The following is a 21,689-nucleotide window of genomic DNA, read 5'->3' as shown; positions in this document are numbered from 1 at the left end:
ATCTGAAAGTGAAATCAAGAAAACACTCCCATTTACCATTGCAACAAAAAGAATAAAATATCTAGGAATAAACCTACCTAAGGAGACAAAAGACCTGTATGCAGAAAATTATAAGACACTGATGAAAGAAATTAAAGATGATACAAATAGATGGAGAGATATACCATGTTCTTGGATTGGAAGAATCAACATTGTGAAAATGACTCTACTACCCAAAGCAATCTACAGATTCAATGCAATCCCTATCAAACTACCAATGGCATTTTTCACAGAACTAGAACAAAAAATTTCACAATTTGTATGGAAACACAAAAGACCCAGAATAGCCAAAGCAATCTTGAGAACGAAAAATGGAGCTGGAGGAATCAGGCTCCCTGGCTTCAGACTATACTACAAAGCTACAGTAATCAAGACAGTATGGTACTGGCACAAAAACAGAAATATAGATCAATGGCACAGGATCGCAAGCCCAGAGATAAACACACGCACATATGGTCACCTTATCTTTGATAAAGGAGGCAGGAATATACAGTGGAGGAAGGACAGCCTCTTCAATAAGTGGTGCTAGAAAAACTTGACAGGTACATGTAAAAGTATGAGATTAGATCACTCCCTAACACCATACACAAAAATAAGCTCAAAATGGATTAAAGACCTAAATGTAAGGCCAGAAACTATCAAACTCTTAGAGGAAAACATAGGCAGAACACTCTATGACATAAATCACAACAAGGTCCTTTTTGACCCACCTTGTAGACAAATGGAAGTAAAAACAAAAATAAACAAATGGGACCTAATGAAACTTCAAAGCTTCTGCACAGTGAAGGAAACCATAAAGAAGACCAAAAGACAACCCTCAGAATGGGAGAAAATATTTGTAAATGAAGCAACTGACCAAGGATTAATGTCCAAAATTTATAAGCAGCTTATGCAGCTTAATAACAAAAAAACAAACAACCCAATCCAAAAATGGGCAGAAGACCTAAATAGACATTTCTCCAAAGAAGATATACAGACTGCCAACAGACACATGAAAGTATGCTCAACATCACTAATCATTAGAGAAATGCAAATCAAAGCTCCAATGAGATATCATCTCACACCAGTCAGAATGGCTGTCATCAGAAAATCTAGAAACAATAAATGCTGGAGAGGGTGTGGAGAGAAGGGAACCCTCTTGCACTGTTGGTAGGAATGTAAATTGATACAGCCACTGTGGAGAAAAGTATGGAGTTTCCTTGAAAAACTACAAATAGAAGTACCATATGACCCAGCAATCCCACTACTGGGCATATACCCTGAGAAAACCAAAATTCAAAAAAGTCATGTACCAAAATGTTCATTGCAGCTGTATTTACAATAGCCCAGAGATGGAAACAACCTAAGTGTCCATCATCGGATGAATGGATAAAGAAGATGTGGCACATATATACAATGGAATATTACTCAGCCATAAAAAGAAACGAAATTGAGCTATTTGTAATGAGGTGGATAGACCTAGAGTCTGTCATACAGAGTGAAGTAAGTCAGAAAGAGAGAGACAAATACCGTATGCTAACACATATATATGGAAGTTAAGAAAAAAGAATGTCATGAAGAACCTAGGGGTAAAACAGGAATAAAGACAGAGACTTACTAGAGAATGGACTTGAGGATATGGGGAGGGGAAAGGGTAAGCTGTGACAAAGCAAGAGAGAGGCATGGACATATATACACTACCAAACATAAGGTAGATAGCTAGTGGGAAGCAGCCTCATAGCACAGGGAGATCAGCTCTGTGCTTTGTGACCGCCTGGAGGGGTGGGATAGGGAGGGTGGGAGAGAGGAAGACGCAAGAGGGAAGAGATATGGGAACATATGTATATATATAACTGATTCATTTTTTTGTGAAGCAGAAGCTAACACACCATTGTAAAGCAATTATACTCCAATAAAAAATAATAAAAATAAAATAATGTTCCCCAAGCAAAAAAATAAATAAATAAATAAAATAAAATGATGTTAATGCTGTGGGTCCAGAGACCATACTCTGAGAACCACTGCTCTATACCATATTGCTCTCATTCCTCTTTTGGGTAAACCTGGAGACAACAAGACCAGCTTTGTTTCCAACAGCCACATCTCTTTTCAAAGATGCCAACTGAAGACACCAAATCAAGTATGTGACAGCCTGTGTTGAGTCTGAAGTTGACCTCATTGTTAGGAGTTTAAAGATACAGATACAACCCCAGTTACCACAGTGCTGACTCAAAGTGTAAGACACTTGAACTCACGTATCAGAGGGACATTCTCTGAGGCTGGCATGATCTCTGCCACCATGAGCTGAAATACAGTCACGGCCAACAGTATGGTCACTCCCAGGGAGACCTTTTCACCAGAGGCTGCTGGGAGATAAAAACTCAAGGGAGCCAGAAAAGATATGAGGACACATGGGATGAGGAGGTTGACGATATAGAAAGAGAACCGCCACTTTAGAAGGAGAGTGAATGTCACCTCCGGGTAAGGCTCAGAGCAGCAGCCATAGGAGATCACATTCTTCACAGCAGGCATGCCATGCACCTCCCACTCTACATCTTTGATGAAGTCGGAGAGGTCTCTGCTGTCCAGGGCATTGAATATATCCACCTGATTGCCATTGTAGGTCCAGGAACCAAAGGTCAGGTTGCACTGCTGATTATCAAAGGGGAAGTAGGTGACATCCACCACACAGGAGCTTTTGGTGATGGCTGGTGCATCCCAGGTGATCAGCCCATCATACCGCAGGACCACATTGGTGTTCACAGGCTCAGAAGATTCATCATCAGCCCTGGAGGTGAGAGGAGGAAAATGAGAGCTGCTCTCCAGGACAACTCACCAAACTCCTTTCCCCCGATAGCTCACCGCCCTGTGCCCATCACTTCAGTGTCTTGGCAATGGATCACCATTCCTTGTCACCCTGGCTTGAAAGTATGGAATCAACTCTAATTTGCCCTTCTTCTCCATTTCCTGTGAATAGTTAGGGCTGAGTTCTCTTGGATTCTTTCTTTAAAGCATGTCTGCTTTATGTCCCTTCCTCTCCATTCCCAGTGCCACTCTCTTGGTCCAGGTATAATGATTCAAACATCCAGACAAAAAGTAAACGAGGCTAAAATCTAACAGGGGGCTCTGCTTACCTGATTTTGTTAACTGTGGACACAAGAATATTAAAGTAACTTTTTGTTGCTGTTGGAAAAAAAATATTGAAATAAACTCTTGTGTAAATGTTCAGTCCTTTGCCTTCTATAGAAGGGCCTGAGCAGAAAAAGTAAACGTAGATCCCTAGAAAGGGGATTCCTATTGGTACTGAGCTTTCTCTTAGAATCAATGGCACTTGGGCTTAGGGTTTTAAGTCAGAGGCAGGGCTGTTAGCGAATTGAGTGGAGGAGGCTCCACCATCCACCTGAGTGGGTGATGGTTGAGGAGAGGCCAGATCATCTGCACTACCACCAAATCTATCTCACTGTATGAATCCAGCCCTTTATGCCCAGGAGAGCAGGGTCTGTAGCCGTGTAGCCTCAGCTTGTCCATTTGAAATCTGTGAGTATTATGAAAGTTGTGCCACGTTCTTGGTTTGCATTTACCATCAAGTATTATAGGAACTTTGAGAATAGATCTGAGCAGTAAAATGTGCCATGCCAGGGTATACCTACAACAGAGACATTCAACCGCACCCCAGTGTTGTGCCTGCCCTTAATCACTAAGATAATGATCTAAGAATCACAGATGCATTTTTAGTTTTAAACATATAACCTAGAAATCAGTTATTCAGATAGGCATTTTAAATTCATCTTTTTTTGTTGGATTTAGGGTCATTATCATTCCTTATGAAAAGGAAGGTAACCCAGAAGCTTGCTATTCAGAAGGCTATGACAGATGCATTCCAGAAACTGCTGATAGTAGTTTTAGGTAAGACCTTTTTGATTGTCCTTGAAGTGCTTCAGTTTCAGTGAGCAAATAAACTTATTTGAAAAGTTAATTGGATGAAAATAATGGTTATCTAAAACATTGCATATTCTTTCATTCACCAGATGTTTTCACAGCAGCAGTCTTAAATTTGTTCTTTATGGCATTTATGAGAAAAACGACAGCAAATATTATTGTCCCCAGTGTTTAGATGTAGAATGACTTGCCTCAGTTCATACAGAATGTGTTTGATCCAGTTCTTCCTCAATTGCTTGCTTATCATATAGAATAGTGTAGTGATTATAAGTCTTGGACACCTGTGTTTGAGTCCTAACTTTGTGTCTTAGATTGTTTTGTTGCTGTTGTCGCAATTTTAGTTTTTTCTAGCCAGAGACATTTGAAGGTATTTAATATCTGTAAGCTGCAATTTCTTTATCTGCAAATAGGGTTAGTAATTCAGCTTACCACCAAATGGGGGATATTGTAAGAGTAAATGAAATGATGAATGTAAAAAGCTTAGAACTATGCCTGAAACATAGTAAGCAGACAATATATATTGACTATTATTAATATTATTGTTGTTTTTTTGTTGAAGAGTTTATTAGATTATGTTTTTGGAGTCAATTTAATTTCAGCTTCCATTTCTGATATATTGGGTGAATATGATTCTTATATAATAATCGGCTACGTTTTTGTGAGCCTTGAAAGTGGTCATGCTACTGAAGAGCGTTGATTGTGTTCCCTATCGAGTTATATAGCAGTGAGAATGTCACAGGCAGTGCCCAAAGGAAACTTTATGATTAGTAGATTCCCTGAAGAGAATTGCTCACCTGCTTCACAGCCCTGCAGGCTGAGAGACTGAGAAATCCTAGCTAAGTTGTCTGAGACCTTATTTGCTTGTAAGAGTTGACCCTGGATTGGTCTTGGCCTTCCAGCCTGGGCAATCCTTCCAAGGAAGTTTGACTTCCCTGGTCATCAGGCAAAATCTCCATCAGCTGTCAAATCTGGGTAACAACCTTTAAGAACCAAACTAAATGTCTGGGTTGTTTGTTCCTAATATGCCAAGGTATTCCTTATATGTACTCAAAACTTTTTTTTAGACCAAAAAGCCTGGTGGCTCTAGCTTGCCTTGAGGAAAGCTGTATTGTTCAAAAGGTACATGGGCCAGTTGCTGCCAGTGGAGTGTTCAAATTCTCTCTGTCTCTGTCTCCAAAGCTTTGTTCATTGTATCTGGTAGAATTTTGTTCCCAAGGAGTAGGCACTTGCCTTGCTTCTAATACGAAGTATCTATTATAGTCCAGTGGTATGTATCCCAGGTTTGAACTCACTTTGACCCCCACCTCATACCTTACTATGTAATTGTATTGTGATTGAACATTTTTGTTTCCACAGCTTTAATTCCTATGTCATTATTCCTTAGTTCTTATTTCTAAGATCATAAAAGTTTTTGAAACAAAGTTGATATTTCTTATATATTTTTTCACAAATAATTATGATAAAAACTGAAGTGTCAGATGAGGGAACTTCTAGGAAAATGCTCTTATTTTCTGCTTTTAGAAATCAAAAGGATGTCTAATTATTGGGTGCTACCATTGTATACAGGAAGTTTTAGAACAAGAACATTTCTGAATTGATTCTTGTTAACTTTATTTCAGAAAATGGTAAAATAGCTGTGGAAGAGAGACCCTGTGAAGAGGTCACAGGTGCTAGAAACGAAGAGGAAGTACAGGATTTAATTCAAGTATGTGGAGATAAAAACTCAAGGGGTACACAGCCAGTGTAGCCATAATTCAAAATAACCAGCAGGATTTGGAAGACTTTGGCATGTCTACTCAGCTCTGTCATCCTTAGGATAATGTGAAACTCTGAAACTGCTTTTGAGGCAGGGAATTTCTAGGACTTTTCCAAGTCCCAAGCCTTGTCTCTGGCCCCTTATTTGAAGTTTGGAGAGCAGGATTGAGGGCCATCAGTGTACGTCTACAGTTGTGGACACAGAAGAAGACACAGGTCTTTTAGAACTCCCCTCAAATAGAATTGCAGGAATTTGGGAACAAAGTAACTATGGCCTTAAGTGTGATTATGCTACAGAGTTTAAAAACTATTCATGTCTTTCAAGTAAGGTGTATAACCCAAATCTCATAATCACATATATACCTTGTGTTAAATATTTTGCCGAAGAACCTTTCTGTAAATCAATTATATGGATGCCTCGAATTAGGGATTAAGTTTTTAATGTAATTTCTAAAAGAAAACATTAATGTAGTGCATATAATATTTTTATTAAAAAGAAGCAAAAAATGTGTTTCATGTCATTGAGAGCTTTATTTGGGGCTAGATTGCTGATTATTTAACTCACCCCAATGTTGCAAAGCTTGTTTTGAAGGGAAGAAAGTAGAGAAAGAAAAGGTGGTTGTGTTCTGAAAAATGTAGATATTTTGATAGTTTTTCCCATAAAAAATAATTATTTTAATTCAATTTAAATAAGTCAAGGAAACTTCAAACTTATCCATGTTTGGGCTTTAAGAAGTCTAGCTTCCTGTGTAATGTAGGAGGAAAGGATTCCGTATTGATACTAAAGATTTCGGAAACCTGATTATAACAACAGATCCATTCCTAAATGAGGCCAATCTTGGAATCAGTTCCATTCAGAAATTCCATTCAGTTCCATTATGTGCTAGGTACTGGAAATAAGATGAATCTACTTCTCTCTTGGAGTTTAGGTGTTAAAGGTGTACCAGACAATTAAAAAGGACTAAAATTAAATAGATTATGAAAAGGACTGTGAAGAAAGTAAACTGGGTGCGAGTTACAGTATTTCAAGAAAATTACTTAACATGCTGACTTTAACATTCTAAGTGTCTTCTCCATGTGTGCACACAGGGTAGACCTCTGAAAAGTGACACTGTAGTTTTTTCTAGATTAATGGCTCTGTTGAGACAAGGTGGGATGGGGGAAGTTTTCCCATGCTAATATAAAGGGTCATTCACTTGGTTTTAGACTCTCTTTCCCAGAATAAATTGCTCACCTGCCCCAAACCCCTCCTACGGAAGTTGTGGAGTCATCACTGATTCAGTGGTAACCCCTAATAACAGAGTGGTGAATGAATAATGAGACGTGAATACTGAGAGTTTGGAGGAAATGGCAACATTTTAGAACAATTTTAAGGTGTGTTCCCCTCCCGCCACCATAACTGGTGCTCATTTTGCAGGTCAGCTACTTTTCTTGTCAGGGAGGGAGGAAGGGAGGAAGAATGTCTCTCGGACTTCAGCTTTGAGGAGGAAGAGTTCAGATTGCCAGACTGGACTAGCACTCTTGAATTTCCCAGAATGCCACGTCCTGTGGTTTCCTTGGGAAGCTCTGCATCCTTCCGAACACCCCTCCACCCCTGGACTACTGGAGTTTGGGGTCACTCGGGCCTGCAGCCCAAATCCCGCCTCATTGTTTGTGGCCAGGGAGGGCAGGGAGGGGTTGGGAAGAGGGTCCCGGCAGGAGGTAATTGTCTCCTTTGTAAGGGGAAGGATGGCTTGCGCCCTGGGGACTCTGGGAAAAAGACCCACTCTGGTGGCGCGGATTGGATCTCCGTACAAACCTAATAACGGTGGTGTAACTAAAGATGTCATAAATAATGGGTGGGACGTTAGACGGGGGAGGCGTGCGCGGTTGCTAACGTGAGCCCTCGCGTTGGCGCTGGCATAGCGGTTCAAGCTTGGACGCAGGATGTGACTCCGGCTCCTCACTGGCCTGGGTCACTGCGCCTGGGAGCCGCCGCATGTTATGTCACATCTGCGCCCTACGTCTCCTCCTCACATGGCAACGAGTGTGGCTTCTAGTCCAGGCAGTTCAGCCTCCGGAGTGGGCCCTGGACCCCGTGCAGGTGACACCCAACCCCCTGCGGCTGACCGAGGCTTGGTCTTCACACGCCTCAGAACCCCCTCCCAAATTGCTCCATGCCCTTACACCCCTGGTAGAAGCTGGGGGCTTTAATTACTTGGTGTCCTCGTCTCCAGTCCAGATGTTGGCCCCGCCTCATCAGGAGTTGACTGAGACTGAGTTTCCATACCCGGACACGGATTACGTTGGAGAGCTGCCTACAGATCAGTTTGCTGTTCCACATCATGATCTGAATAACTAGCAAACCCAACATCAAAAGCTCCCAGAGCCGGGTCCAGTGCTAGACTGGGATCAAAATCAGCCCTTTGTTCTGCTTTCTCGACACAAAAGTAAGACTAAACACATAGGTCTAGATCAGACTGAAGGTCACCAATCATTTGAAATACTTGTTCCAACTCTAGGTAGTAAGAGCTCAAAACCAATGAAGTTTATTGTTTCACCACCAAACCTGAAGAAAGATCTAGTTCAGCATCAACAGCTTGCCAAAGTTGTTATTTGAACTATAGGCCAATTTCATAAAAACACTCAGGGTCTAGAACAACAGTTGCCGGATGATTATTTAGATCCCAGTATGGATGCCTTTTATCCTGAGGAGAGCATACCTAGGGATTTTTGGGAGATCCCAGATGTACCTCCAGAGCCCCCTGAGGAAGCTGAAATTTCTCCATCCCAGCAGGAGACCCAAGCTCATCATCCAGAGCTCACTGAGGAGGCTGAATCTTTACCCAGCAGGAGGTCCCTGCTCAGCATCCACAGACCCCTGAGGAGGTTGAATCTTTTTTACCCCAGGCAGAGGCCCAGCCTCAGCATCCAGATCCCAATGAAGAAGTAGAACCACTTCCACTTCAGCAGGAGGCTCCATCTCAGCCTTCAGAGGCCTCTGAGGTACTAGAAACTTCAAGTCCTCAGGAGGTCCTAGCCCAGCCTTTGGAGACACTTAAGGAGTTTGTAGTTCAACCAGTAGCACATCATGGAGTAAATGAAACTCAGCAGTCAAACTTGTACAATGTAACTGTTAAACCTCTGGATCTGGCACTTACCATAACTCCACAGGTCACTAAAGAGGTTGAACCTTCTCCAGTCCAGCAGGAGGCCCCATCTCAGCCTCCAGAGTGCCCCGAGGAGGTTGAACATTCTCCAGTCCACAGGAGACCCCATCTCAGCCTGCAGAGCACCCTGAGGAGGCTGAACCTTCTCTACTCCATCAAGAGGCCCCAGCTCAGGCTCCAGGGTTCCCTACATATATGTACTTCAAACTCCAGTGAGTGATGAGGTAGCATGTCTACCTGGTGCTCAGCGTTACGCTCATTCAAACTTGCCCAGTGTTACACTTCAACCTCTGAATTTGGAACTTACCAACACTCCAGAGTCCACTACAGAAGGTGAATTTCCTACAGCTCAGCAGGAGGCCCTGGCTCCACCTCTTGAGCATAATGAGGAGACAGAACCTTCTCCAACCCAGCAGTAGACCACAGGTCAGCCTCCAGAGCCTCTTGTGGAAGCTGAGCCTTCTCCAAGTGAACAGGAACAACCGACTCAGCCTTCTGAGCCTACAGAGCCTCCTGAGGACTTGCAAACAGCAACCCAGCAGAAGACCCCAGCTCAGCTTTCAGAGGCTTTTGGAGAAGCTGAAACTTCTGCAACCAAGGAGGAAGCCTCAGCTCAGTCACCAGAGCCCCCTAATGGGGCAGAATCTTTGGCAGCCCAGCAGTAGATCCAATCTCTGTCTCCAGTGGAGATAGAACCTTTTGCAACCCTGCAGGAGCAACCAGCTCAGCCTCCAGAGCCTTCTTCAGGGGAGGTGGAACCTACTCCAACTCAACAAGAACAGCCAGCTCAACCTCCAGAGCATGATGAAATGACAGTTTCACCTCCAAGTCACCCTCAGGCTCAGCATTCAAACTTATCCAGTGTCGCTGTCAAACCTGCAGATGTGGAGCTTACCATAACAAAAGAACCACTCCAGAGGTGGGTCCTTCTCCAAATCAGCGCAAGCCTTCAGCTCAGCCCTCAGTGCCCCTTATTAATGCAGAATTTTCTACAACACAGCATGAGGTCCCAACGCTGCCTTCACAGCCACCTGAGGAGGTTTAACCTTTGTCAGTTCAACAGGAAGCTCCAGCCCAATCTCCAGAAGCCGGTACACATAATAAAATTTCAGTACAAGAGGAGCCCCCAGCTCAGTATCCAGAGCAACCTGGAGAAGAAGTTATACCTGCCATAACACAGCAGGAGATTCCAGATCAGCATCCACAGGCTCCTGACGTTGTACCTTCTCCACCTTAACAGGAAGGCACAGCTCAGTATCCAGAGTCTCCTGGTGAGGTTGAATCCTCTCCAACTCAGTCTCCAGAGCTCTCTAATGTGACTGTAGTTTTCTCTGCAGAGCATCATGTGACAACAGTTTCTCCTCGAGGTCAGGATCAAGCTTAGCTTTTGCAGGGGCCGATGTCACTGTTATACCTATGGATCTTGCATTTATCGTAACTCCAGCGTTCACTAAGGAGGTTGAAACTTCTCCACCCCAACAAGAAACCTCAGCTCAGTCTACAGTGTCCCCTGAGCAGTTGGAACCTTTGTCAGTCCAGCAAGAGGTTTCAGATCATCATCCAACACCCTGTGAAATTGAACATTCTCCAGTTCAGCAGGGAGCCCCAACTCAACCAACATACCCCGAGGTGACATATCCAAATCCAGAGCAAGTTCAGGCTCAGCATCCAACCTTCACTGAGGTCACGATTCAACCTTTGGCCCTTAAACTGACCATAAGGCCAGAACCCACTAAGGAGGAAGAACCATCTCCAACCATACAGGAGAACTTAACCCAGCCCCCAGAGCCACCTAAGGAAGTTTTTGTAACTCGGCCTCCAGTATATCAGAACCCAATAGTTCCAACACCAGATGAGGATCACACTGAGCCTCCAACATCACCCAGTGTCACAGTTCAACCTTTGGACCTGGAATTACGTTAACTCTGGAATCCAGTATGGAGGTTGAACCTTCTCCAACCATGCAGCATAGCCAAGCTCAGCCATGAGAGCTCATTAAGGAAGTTGTAGCTCAGTCTCCATTGTATCCCGAGGTGACAGTTCCAGTACCAGATCAGAATCATGCTGAGCATCCAACATCACCCAGTAACACAGTTAAACTTAGAGACCTGCAGCTTACCACAACTCCAGAACCTACTACAGAGTCTGAACATTCTACAGCCTGACAGCAGACTACAGCTCCCCCTCCAAAACACCCTGAGATGACACTTGAACAGCCAAACCTGAATCAAGTCGCAATTCATCCTATGGATGTGGAACTTACCGTTATTGTAGGATCCAATATGGAGACTTTACCTTCTCCAATCATGCAGGAGACCCCAAATCAGCCTCCAGAGGCACCTCAGCATGTTGTAGTTCAATCTCCATTCCAGCAGCAGGTGACAGTTCCAACTACAAGGAAAGATCAAGGTCAGTATTCAACATCATCCAGCGTCATTGTTCATCATGTGGACCTAGAGCAAACCACAATTCCAGAACCCACTATGGACGCTGGACATTCTACATCCCTACAGCAGACTACAGCTCCCCCTTAAAACACCCTGAGATGACACTTGCACAGCCAAACCTGACTCAAGTTACAGTTCCACGCGTGGACCTGAGAGTTAACATATCTCAGCAACCAAGGCCATCTGAGACAGTTCTTTTTCCTTTAACTCAGTATTCAGTATCCACAGGTCTTCCTGGTGTAAAATATACCCCAGAAAAGAAGCAGCCAGAACAGCATGCCACCACAAACATCAGCATATGTGAGCTCTGTACCTTCAAAAATGAGATGCTGTCATGTGTCGGTCTCAGCTCAAAGCAGAAGCTCCATAGAGTGCCTGAGCCAGAGCCTAATGCCTACATAGGCACTTTCAACATCATGTAAGAATCCCCTTTCCTCGTTTGTTCTCTGCATCCTTCCTGACACGGCAGCCTTTCTTCAGGTCTTCCTGGGTCCTCCTTATCTCCCCAATCCACATTGACTGACTTTCTGTTTCCACCTTTTGTTTGTCAATGATTCCTTATCTTCATTCTCCTTCTTACTATTTTTCCCTCTCCTCCAGTCTTTTACTTTTAATTGCCCTTATTTTTTCCTTCTCTATTTTTTACCCCATTATTTAATTCCTTAACATCTACTCTTCTCCCATCTTTACTCCATCCTCTTTACAGCAACATGTCCCTCTCCCCATCTCATTGGTGGTAATACAACAAAGTGGTTAAGAGTAGAGATTCCGGAGCCAGACTACCTGGGTTTTAACATAGGTCTGCCATTTATTAGCTTTATGACTCAATTTCCTCATCTGTAAAATGGGGATTATGGTAGTCATCGTCTCATAGGATGACTCCTAATTTTCCTAATGACTACAATCTCATTGGGAGACTTAGATGAGTTAATATAGGTAGAGCTCTTCTATCAGTGCCTATCATATATTTTAGTGTTAGCTATTATTGTTATTCAATCCCTCAGTTATATCTAGAACTCATCTTTGTTCCCTGGCTTCCTATATGTAGCACCCATTTTGTGCCCAACCCAGGGCTAAGTACTGTGGGAGCCACAGAAGTATATGGTATTGTCTCCAGAACATGACAATGACAAGTGGGAAGAAAGGGGATATGCCTTAAAATGGAGGTAATATATAATTATTAAAAGAAATACAGATAGGTGCTGTATTTCACCAGAACCTGTACTCACAGGGGTATGGAGGTCACGGAAGGCTGCATGGATAAGCTAAATCTTCAGCTGGGACTTAAAGATTGGCTGTGATTTGTCAGAGAAATAATAGGCAGTACAGTCTAGGCAACGGTGTGACTGCAGGGATGATCAGAATTTAATAGATTAGTTTGGCTGTAAAGAATTGGGTTAGGCAACAATGAAAGATAGGATTATGAAAACCCTTGACTACTGACAATGGGGGTTTGAAAGTTACGCTGTAAGATATGAGGAGCCAATGAATGTTTTCAAGCAAGAGAGACAAATGATTAAAACAAGGGGCTTATTTTAGATTTCATATGTAGAGCGATCAGAGAGGAAATCTTGATTCACGGAGACCAAATAGAATGCTTTAGCAAAATCTAGGAGTGAAGTGAGAAGGAGCTGAGTTAATGTGGTTGTGATGGAAGTAGAAAGAAAATCCTGAGAGTACTACAGAGGAAAAACTGACAAGATGTAGTAATTGACTAGAGTTGGGGGATTGTAGTACAGGAAAAAGAAAAATCACATGTGTTGATGGGCAGAATGATGGTGGTATAACAGGTGGAAATACAGCAATTGGGAAGCACAGTCAGTTTGAAGGAGATGAGTTCAGTCTTAGGCATCTTTTATTGGTGAGCATAAAGCAACCAGAAGGCTCTGTTTGAGTGGAAATGTCCCTCAGGCAGATGGGCAAACAGGTATCCATTTTGACCTATTTCTGACTCCCATGAAAAATGTGCTTATAAACTGAATAGTTACATTGTTGCTGAGGGAAGAGGACAATGCTAAAGCCAAAGATTCAGTCATCCACTGAGTTAGTGGTTCAAACTGAACCTCAGGCTTTTAACAGCTTCTTTTAAACATATCTAATTCATGGATACATTCTCACTGTTTAAAAAAAGAAACGTGACAGAAGTATATAGGATGAAATGTGAAAATTCCACCCCAACTTCCCTACCACCAATACGGTAACTCCTGTTACTCTTTTGATGTGTGTCCTTCCTTCCGATCTCTTTCCTTTGTATTTTGTTCCTCTAATGAGGTAATAAATTTACTCCTTGCTCAGTGACTTGTGCTTTTCCCTATGCAATATGTTTAAGAGATATTTTCGTATTAGTTACTATAATTTCTAATTGCCCGTAGCCTGCTAACACCTGGAAAGATTCTGAGGGCACTGAGCCAAAGCTTTGGTGTTGCCTGGCATAGGGTTTCTTTATATTTATTTGCTGATATTGATAAATGTTTGCCATTTTTCTCATTGATTTGTAGGAGTCATTTTAGACACATAAGTGATTTTGGAAAATAAGTAATTGGCATTATGTATCCAAGAAATTGGACAGATAGGAAGTTCAAGTTCTGAGGAGATGCCTCATTGTTTGTGCCAGTGGCCTCACAGTATGTTTTTTATTAATTGTGCACACTGGGAAGCTGATAAGCTGTGGGAATTATAAATCTGGTCTTTTCTGCATTTGAATATTCCCCACAAGGTGGCCATGATTCTTTTCCTCCTTCTCTACATTCTTTTCCTACCTATTCAAGCATATGAACTGCGGTTCTTCACAGAAATTTCCAGGGAAACTCTATTTCTTACATTGATGAAAGTATATGGAAGGCATACCGCTGGGCTGAGAAGCTGTGAGTATACTCTCCCCAAATATGAATACAAAAAGCTAACTGCCTTGTAAGATCCTTCTTGGTCCAGAATTTTGAGGTCAATACCTGTGAGAAAAGGTATTTCCCCTTCCATATCCCAAAGCAACCTAATGATTGAAATTCTGTGTTTATTTTAAAAATGAAATTTGGCAGGACCTCTTTAAAATCAGTAAGAGACAATTTAAACTTATTTTGCATTATACAAGTAATACATGATTATATTCTCAATATATAACAATGAAATAACAGGTATAGTGAAAACCCTTCTTGTGCCCTAATCCCCCACCCACTACTTTAAGTTTAGTATTAATCCTTCCAGACTCTTTTCCATACTTTTGTGTACATACATATTTACAGATAGGCAAATAGGTTTGTGTGTTTTTCTTATCTTTTTTTACATAAGTAACGTCTGCCACTTGATTCCTTCATTTCATGATATGTCTTAGATTTCTTTCCTTCCCAGTACATAGAGGGTTACCCCATTCATTTAAACTCATGCACAATATTCCATAGTATGAATGTATCACAGTTTAATAATGCCCCTATTGAAGGATGTTTAGATTTTGTCCAGTTTTCTTGTTACTTACATTGCTACAATGAATATCCTTGTACATGCATTTTTGTGAGCCTGTCATTTATTTCTATAGAATAGTTATCTAGAAATGGGATTGTTTGAGTGAAGACTATTTAGTCATAAAATTTTAATTGCCCTCACAAAAGTGGTGCCAGCTTATACTCCAGTCACCATGCTGTGATGACATTCATTTCCCCACACACTTCCACCACCACTGGATATTCTACATTTTTTTTTTTTTTTTTTGCTAATCTGACGAGTGAATAAAAGGGGTTCCATCTGAATTTGAATTTTTCGTATTACTTGTGAACTTAAATATATTTATATGTTTACTGGACATTTGTAGTTTATCTGAGAATTGTCTGTCCTTTGCCCATTTTTCTGTTACTATTTTTTTTATTGATTTGTAGAAAAAGTCATTTTAGATATATAAGTGATTTTGGAAAAAAACATTCAAAGTAATTTTTCATGACAGTCTGTGGTCATATCCGTAGTTCAACTTGAATATACAAGTCATAAATGACTTCTGAATTAATAATAAAAAATCATAACAGTCAATCTAAAAACAGGTATTATGACCACCCTTAAAGAGGTGACCCCTTAGTCTGATATATATTGGTAAGGAAAAAAATGCTAGAATCAGGAAATTTTTTTTTAATTTACAGATTTCCTAAATACTATATGTAGTTTATATTTCCTGTGATAGTATCTAACTTGGAGATTTTATTTCCCAAACTTGTAAGAAAAATGAAAGTCATTTGGCACAAGAAATAGATAACTTAATTTCCTCTGGGAGTGGAGGTGGGTGGTAGATTGAGGGACAGAGGTAAGAGAAAAAGTTTGAATTGTGTGCTACGTATTTTTGGAATTTTAAGATGTGAATATATATTACATATTTTTGAAAAATAAATTGAAATTTAAAAATTAATTTTTAAAAAGCATGAGTTTGGGAGGCGATACTCTAAAACATGAGTCTGGTAAGGTTTGAAGGTATCTAAGTCAGCTTGAGGTTTATACCTTATAACCTCCTAACTTGAGGTCAGTTGTTCCGCAAAGCAGAATTTCTTAACCTCCCTCCTGCTCCCCCGTGTATATATCTTTGGCAAGCTGCAGAAACTTATGTTCTTGGGATAGTGTTTTAAAATATATAATAAGTCAAAATATATCGAAACTTATGTTCTTGGGATAGTGTTTTAAAATATATAATAAGTCAAAATATATCGAAAAAAAAGAAAACCAACTATATTGAAATAGTTTTCAGAATATTTTTAAAATTAGTGAAATAGTAATAAATATGCTTCTCTTAGCACACTAAATAACAAGATATAGTGGTAGGTCTAATAAATATTATAACTCCAGGGTAGTGATGAGAATAAATGATATTTCAAGGTATCTGCAGCATATACGTGATATGAAATGACCTGTGATTTCTATTGGGGACCAAATAAACTATACTGCTGATCTACTGTGGTTTGTTGCCTACATTCATAACGGAAGCAAGTGCTGATTTTAGTTAGAGATTTGTGAAAACTGAGATGTAATTTTATTTCCCATCCCAGTTTGGCACTCTGGGTTCAGTCCTCTTTATTCACAGACCTCTGCCCTAAAAGGATGATCCACAAGTCGAAATTGCCTGCACACTTTTGCGTGTGTTCAAGAAAGTGCAGTATTTTGGGAAAAGAACCATTGCTTTTATGAAATTCTCAAAAGATTCTTGTCTCAAAAGATTGAGGCACAAATGTAAGGGAGAAGAAAGACATTTTTTTTCCTGTACTTATCCTCATGAGTGACGATAAATTGATAATTTGTTTTAAATAAAAGTATCTGATAGTTGATAACTTGTCACTTTCTTAATTCATTCAATAATTTTTTTTCCAGTATCTACGATATGCCAAGAACTGTTTTACATGCTAGGGTTACAGGCCCAGGAATGAAAGAGCCCAAGTATCCCAGTTCTCAGGGGATTTACAAATATATAGAAATAAGTATATAAGTGTAATAACTAGATAGATATAATTTCAAGCATTGCTAAATACTTTGGAGAGAAAGAAAGCAGGGGAAGGAGAGTAAATCAGTTCCAGAAAGGCCTATTGTTTGCATTTTATATATATATATATGGTTAAATCAATCAAACAGACCCTGAACCCTCTCAATTTCCTAGAAGTTACAGAGGTGGAGAGAAGGATAATTGTCAATAATACAGAATCAAAAATGAATGTAAAAATCAGAAGACTGCCTTAGACAAGAACCCTGGTCAGAAGTTAGACATGGATCTTTCTTAAATGTTCCTTCATGCCTGCTTTTGATATTTTCCTGGTGTGAGAAAGTTTTAGATCTGGCTTTAACTCTGATTCCCCATAGTTTTAAAATTTTTTCTTCGATCAAGAAGAAAGAGTTCTACAGATTAATGTATTTTATTTCAGTTATTCAGCTATTTCTTATTTGAAGCTCCTTTTTGGGTAATGTTTTGGTGACTGACTCAATCTCAGTCTAAACTTTGCTTCTAGGCTGAATTTACCGTTGTTATTTTTAAAATTTCTTCTATCCTGTCATCCAAACAACTTCACAGAAAGAAAGCCCATTAATTTGAAATACATACTGTTTGGTTACTCCCTGTCCTACCATGATATTCAAACTCAAACCAGTGTGATATGGGAATCAGCCAATCAGAGAAGACACTGCCATAAAGAGTTGATGAGCAGCCCCATCTCTTTGCTGTACTTACTGAATCCTTGTCAACGTTCAAAGTTATAATTAGCATATATGAGTTCCACTTTTGTGTAGCTTTTTTTCATATGCCAGCATTTCCTGTGACGTTTGTATATCATTTTTGATGTATACCTACAGTTTTGTTATGAGATATGGGGGGGTAGAGTTTTTTCCTACCTTGGAAGGTATGAAAAGCGTTACCATAAATGTCCTTGGACATATTGATTTGTTTTTTTTCTTTTTGCATCATTTCCATGGAAATATGAAACCACTACTTAGAGGTGAGAAAACAATCAATCTTAGCACCATCTGTTGACCATTCCCCCTAACATGTGTTCTGACTATCACTGCGATTCCTTCTAACATGGTGAATTTCAATTTGAGGTCAGGGTCTCTGAAGCATGCTCAGGGCTCCAAGAGTTCTTTGTGGTAATTGAAGTCTTTTCTGTTTTTGTTTAAGTGATCTTTTAAAAATGTGTGTGACTATATTCTGTATAATATGAACCACCTTAATAACTGAGTTGCAGAGTTTCCAGGTAGTAATATTTTAGTTCTCATAAGCTATGAGTAAAGAATTAATTTATGAGGTGGAATTAAGCTATGAGATGGAATTAATATAAATATGTGATCAAGAGACACTGTGAGTAAAAAGCAGGACGTTTTAAATGCAGAACTCAATGGAAATAGCTTCACAAGGCAACATAGCCTGTGCTCAGATCCCCAAGGCTCCTGAAGGATGTACCACTGTTAATATTACCTGCAAGGAAGGGGATTCTTCCAGGCAAGAGAAAGCTACCTTTGACATCTTATAGAGTTTCTTCTGTACTGCCTCTCTCTCCCACTCCCTCACTCCACTCATGGGATACTGGCTATGTGCCTTCCTGCTTATCAGATATAAGAAACAGGTGCAAAACACCACCCCCTCCTCCCCGCAGCATGTTCCTAGTCTTTATTGTGAGACCAGCGGAAGCAAAGGGCTTAACATTCCTCAGGCAGACCCAGGCGTCAGGCTTGACTGTGAATGTTCCTGTTCCCTTGATTCTGCATTCTGGAGAAGTCATTGGCTGGATCTCTCAGGTTCCTAATTTATTCTTTAACTGTCATTTCTGCTGCTCATACACTGAGTTTTTTATTATTATTATTATTGCTAACACTTTTCATTCGTATATTCCTGAGTTGACTAATGGATGCACTATCTGCTTACATCTGCCTGAGGGTAATAATTGTGCTATCCTAAGGTCTTGTGCTTTGTTAACTCTTATTCATTGGCTATAAGGTCTTATGTTTGTTTTTGTTTTCTGTCCTTAATGGAGTAGGCTTTCTCACATTGTTTGGTCATTCCTGAGTGTAATTCATCTTTCTAGTGGAGATTCTGCTGCTTTTGTTTCACAGCTTTAGGGATGAAGTGAAATGAGCTTTTGGGGCTTATTACTCCCAATGGGTTGCCTTGAGAAAAAGGCAGAGGTGGAAGGTGCCTTCTGGTGGCTAGTCAGGGAGTGCATAACTTTCTTCCAGCGTTCTGGGACCTTGCCCCCTTTCTAACACCAATTGCTCCTGCCCAGAAGAATACACATTTTGCTGCCTGGATCAAGGAGGGAAGATGTGGGTTTGATGTGTGCTGTAGGCTGCTCCTACCGCACTATTCCAGCTGATCACCCTGTAGGTAGCTCCAGGATGTTTCTGGTAGGGGAGCATTTGTGTAGCTTCTCCCACACATCGAGCTAAGGTTGTGATTTTTTAAGCTATATCTTTTCTATCATTCTTAGGAATTTTGTTGGAGGTTGAAGGGGTGGAGACTTGACATGTTTTAATCTGCTAAATTGAAATAGCACAACTTCTTGGGAAACAATTTTGTATCCCTATTACATCCTAGACAAACTCAGGCAAATATGTATCAGGATACAAATACAAGAACGTTCAAAGCAGTATTGTTTTTAATAAATAAAAACTAGAAAAATCTCAGTATACACCAACAGTTGAATGACTAAAATGTGGTATAATCATACTTAGAAGTCATACACTTCATCAGAAACATAATGCAAGCCACATAAGTAATCTTAAATTTTCTGGTAGCCACTTAAAAATAAAAGTAAAATGAAACAGATGAAAAAATATTATCTTTTACTTAACCCTTATATCCAAAATATTAACATGTGATCATTATATACATTATTAATAAGATATTCTAATTTTTTTAATACTAAGTATTTAAAAATATCCTAAGTATTACCATATCTACATGTAATCAATATAAAAATTAATGAGAGAATCTAGATTTTTTTCCCATACTAACTCTTGGAAATCACAATTTGGTTGCTAAATTTTATTACAAATACTTGATTGGTATTTAGATTTCATAAAATTTACAGTCGAAAAAGTAGTATCACATATACAAATTGTTGCTAACCAAAACATTCTCCAATAATTACATTTAGTATCAGTTTTTTTAAATTTTAATTTCAAAATAATTGAAATTAATTAAATTAAAAATTCAACTCCTTAGTCACATTAGCCACTTTCAAATACTCAGAAGCCTCATTTAGTTGGACATGCAACACTACAGGCAAAACACATGCAACACTACAGGCAAAAATAAAATAATTTTACAAAATAATGTTGAATGAAAGAAGTAATGTGGCATATAATACATATAATATGATTCCACTTATATAAAGTTCAAGAAGAAGCAAGACTAAACTGTGTTGTTTATGACTGATAGAGAAAAGGCAAAACTATATTTAAAAAGCAAGGAAATTATTATTAAAGTAAGGATAGTAGTTTGCTCCTGGAAGCCAGAGAGAGGGTTGTGATTGGAAAATGGCACACGGGGGGCTTCTGGGATACTGGCAGGATTCTTTCTTGACATGAATGGTGTTACGTGGGGATCTGTTTTGTAATTATTAAACAGTTGAACAGTTGTTCAATTGAATTATTGAACAGTTATGTATATTTTATGCACATTTTAGTTTTCAAAAAATTTTAATGGGGGTAAAAACAGATGGCTTCATTTGCCCTGATACAGTGCTGTGTGGGACTTCCCAATAGGGTTTGGGGAAAGAGAGGAGGGAAGGGCAGCTCTGCAACGTTGGTGCCACCCAGAGCTGGTTTATAACAGAGACTTCGTGATCTAGAGAGTAGGCATTAATTATATGATTTGGGGGAAAGAGTGGGTGGGTTGTGAGTTTGTGTGTGTGTGTGTGCGCGTGTGTGCGCACATGCATGATGTAGAGAAATAGACACAAAGGAGGAAGTGAAAAGAAGGTTTAAAGGAAAACAGAGCAGAAATCACCATCCCTAAATTAAATAAGAATTAGGTTGCTTAGGTGGCACCATTACCCAGCTTTCCTCCACATATTGGAGTTAGTCCTATGTAGTATATAGTTGTAGTTATTTTGCATTTTGATCCAGAAATAACCTTTTCATTTTTCAGAATTCTCAGCGAAAATTATTTGGCTGAATTACATAAGGACTCATTTGAAGGCTTGCTATCCCTCCGATATTTGTAAGTTAATCATATTTATTTATGAGTTCTTATCTATAAAGTAGATTATCTATAAAGTAAGTAAGGGCTTCAAGTTAGATAATCTTTTTAATTTCTTCTAGCAATAAAATTCTACAATTCTGTAAGTCTGTGTAGGGCCCCAGCCCATCACTAGCGCTAAATATCTCCTATTCATTTTTAATTTTTTAATTATACAGACAAGGTATAGATAGAAAAATACACTTTAGTTGTAGAGGAAAAGTGGGAATGAGGTCTGAGCAATTATAGACTCCCATATGAACTTTGTTATATAAGTGTTCATATAGTCTCCATCTGTATTTATATTTTGTTTATGACCTATGGATCAAATCTGGCCCACAGTCCATTTTTATACAGCCAATAAGTTAAAAGTGATTTTTAAAGGGCCGTAAATGAGAAAAAAAAGAAATGAAGAAAAATATGCGACAGAGACTGTATGTGGCCTGCAAAGCCTAAAATATTTACTTATCTGGCCTTTACAGAAAAGGTTTAAAAAAGTTGGTTTAGTGAAATGAGAGAAATTAAAGTTAACCTCAAATTGTCACCTACAGGAAAGAAAATAGAGAACAATTACATTAATATGAATGCCATTAACTTATAGCATTGATAATTTAATCTAAATTAAATTAACATTTAAATATTAAATATTCAAGCAGATGAATTATGTAAACAGTATTGTCAAGGGACTTCCCTGTT

The 21,689-nt window shown here is 39.6% G+C and overlaps 1 pseudogene; it reads left to right on the top strand.

Annotated features, from left to right (window-relative positions):
• The window catches only part of LOC125962025 (RAD52 motif-containing protein 1-like), a 31,450-nt pseudogene extending 10,221 nt beyond the window's left edge, over positions 1-21,229 (top strand).
• The last annotated feature ends 460 nt before the right edge of the window (positions 21,230-21,689 follow it).

Source organism: Orcinus orca, chromosome 19 (genome assembly GCF_937001465.1).
Source record: "Orcinus orca chromosome 19, mOrcOrc1.1, whole genome shotgun sequence".
Lineage (NCBI taxonomy): Eukaryota > Metazoa > Chordata > Mammalia > Artiodactyla > Delphinidae > Orcinus > Orcinus orca.
This window is presented reverse-complemented; position numbering and strand designations above follow the sequence as displayed.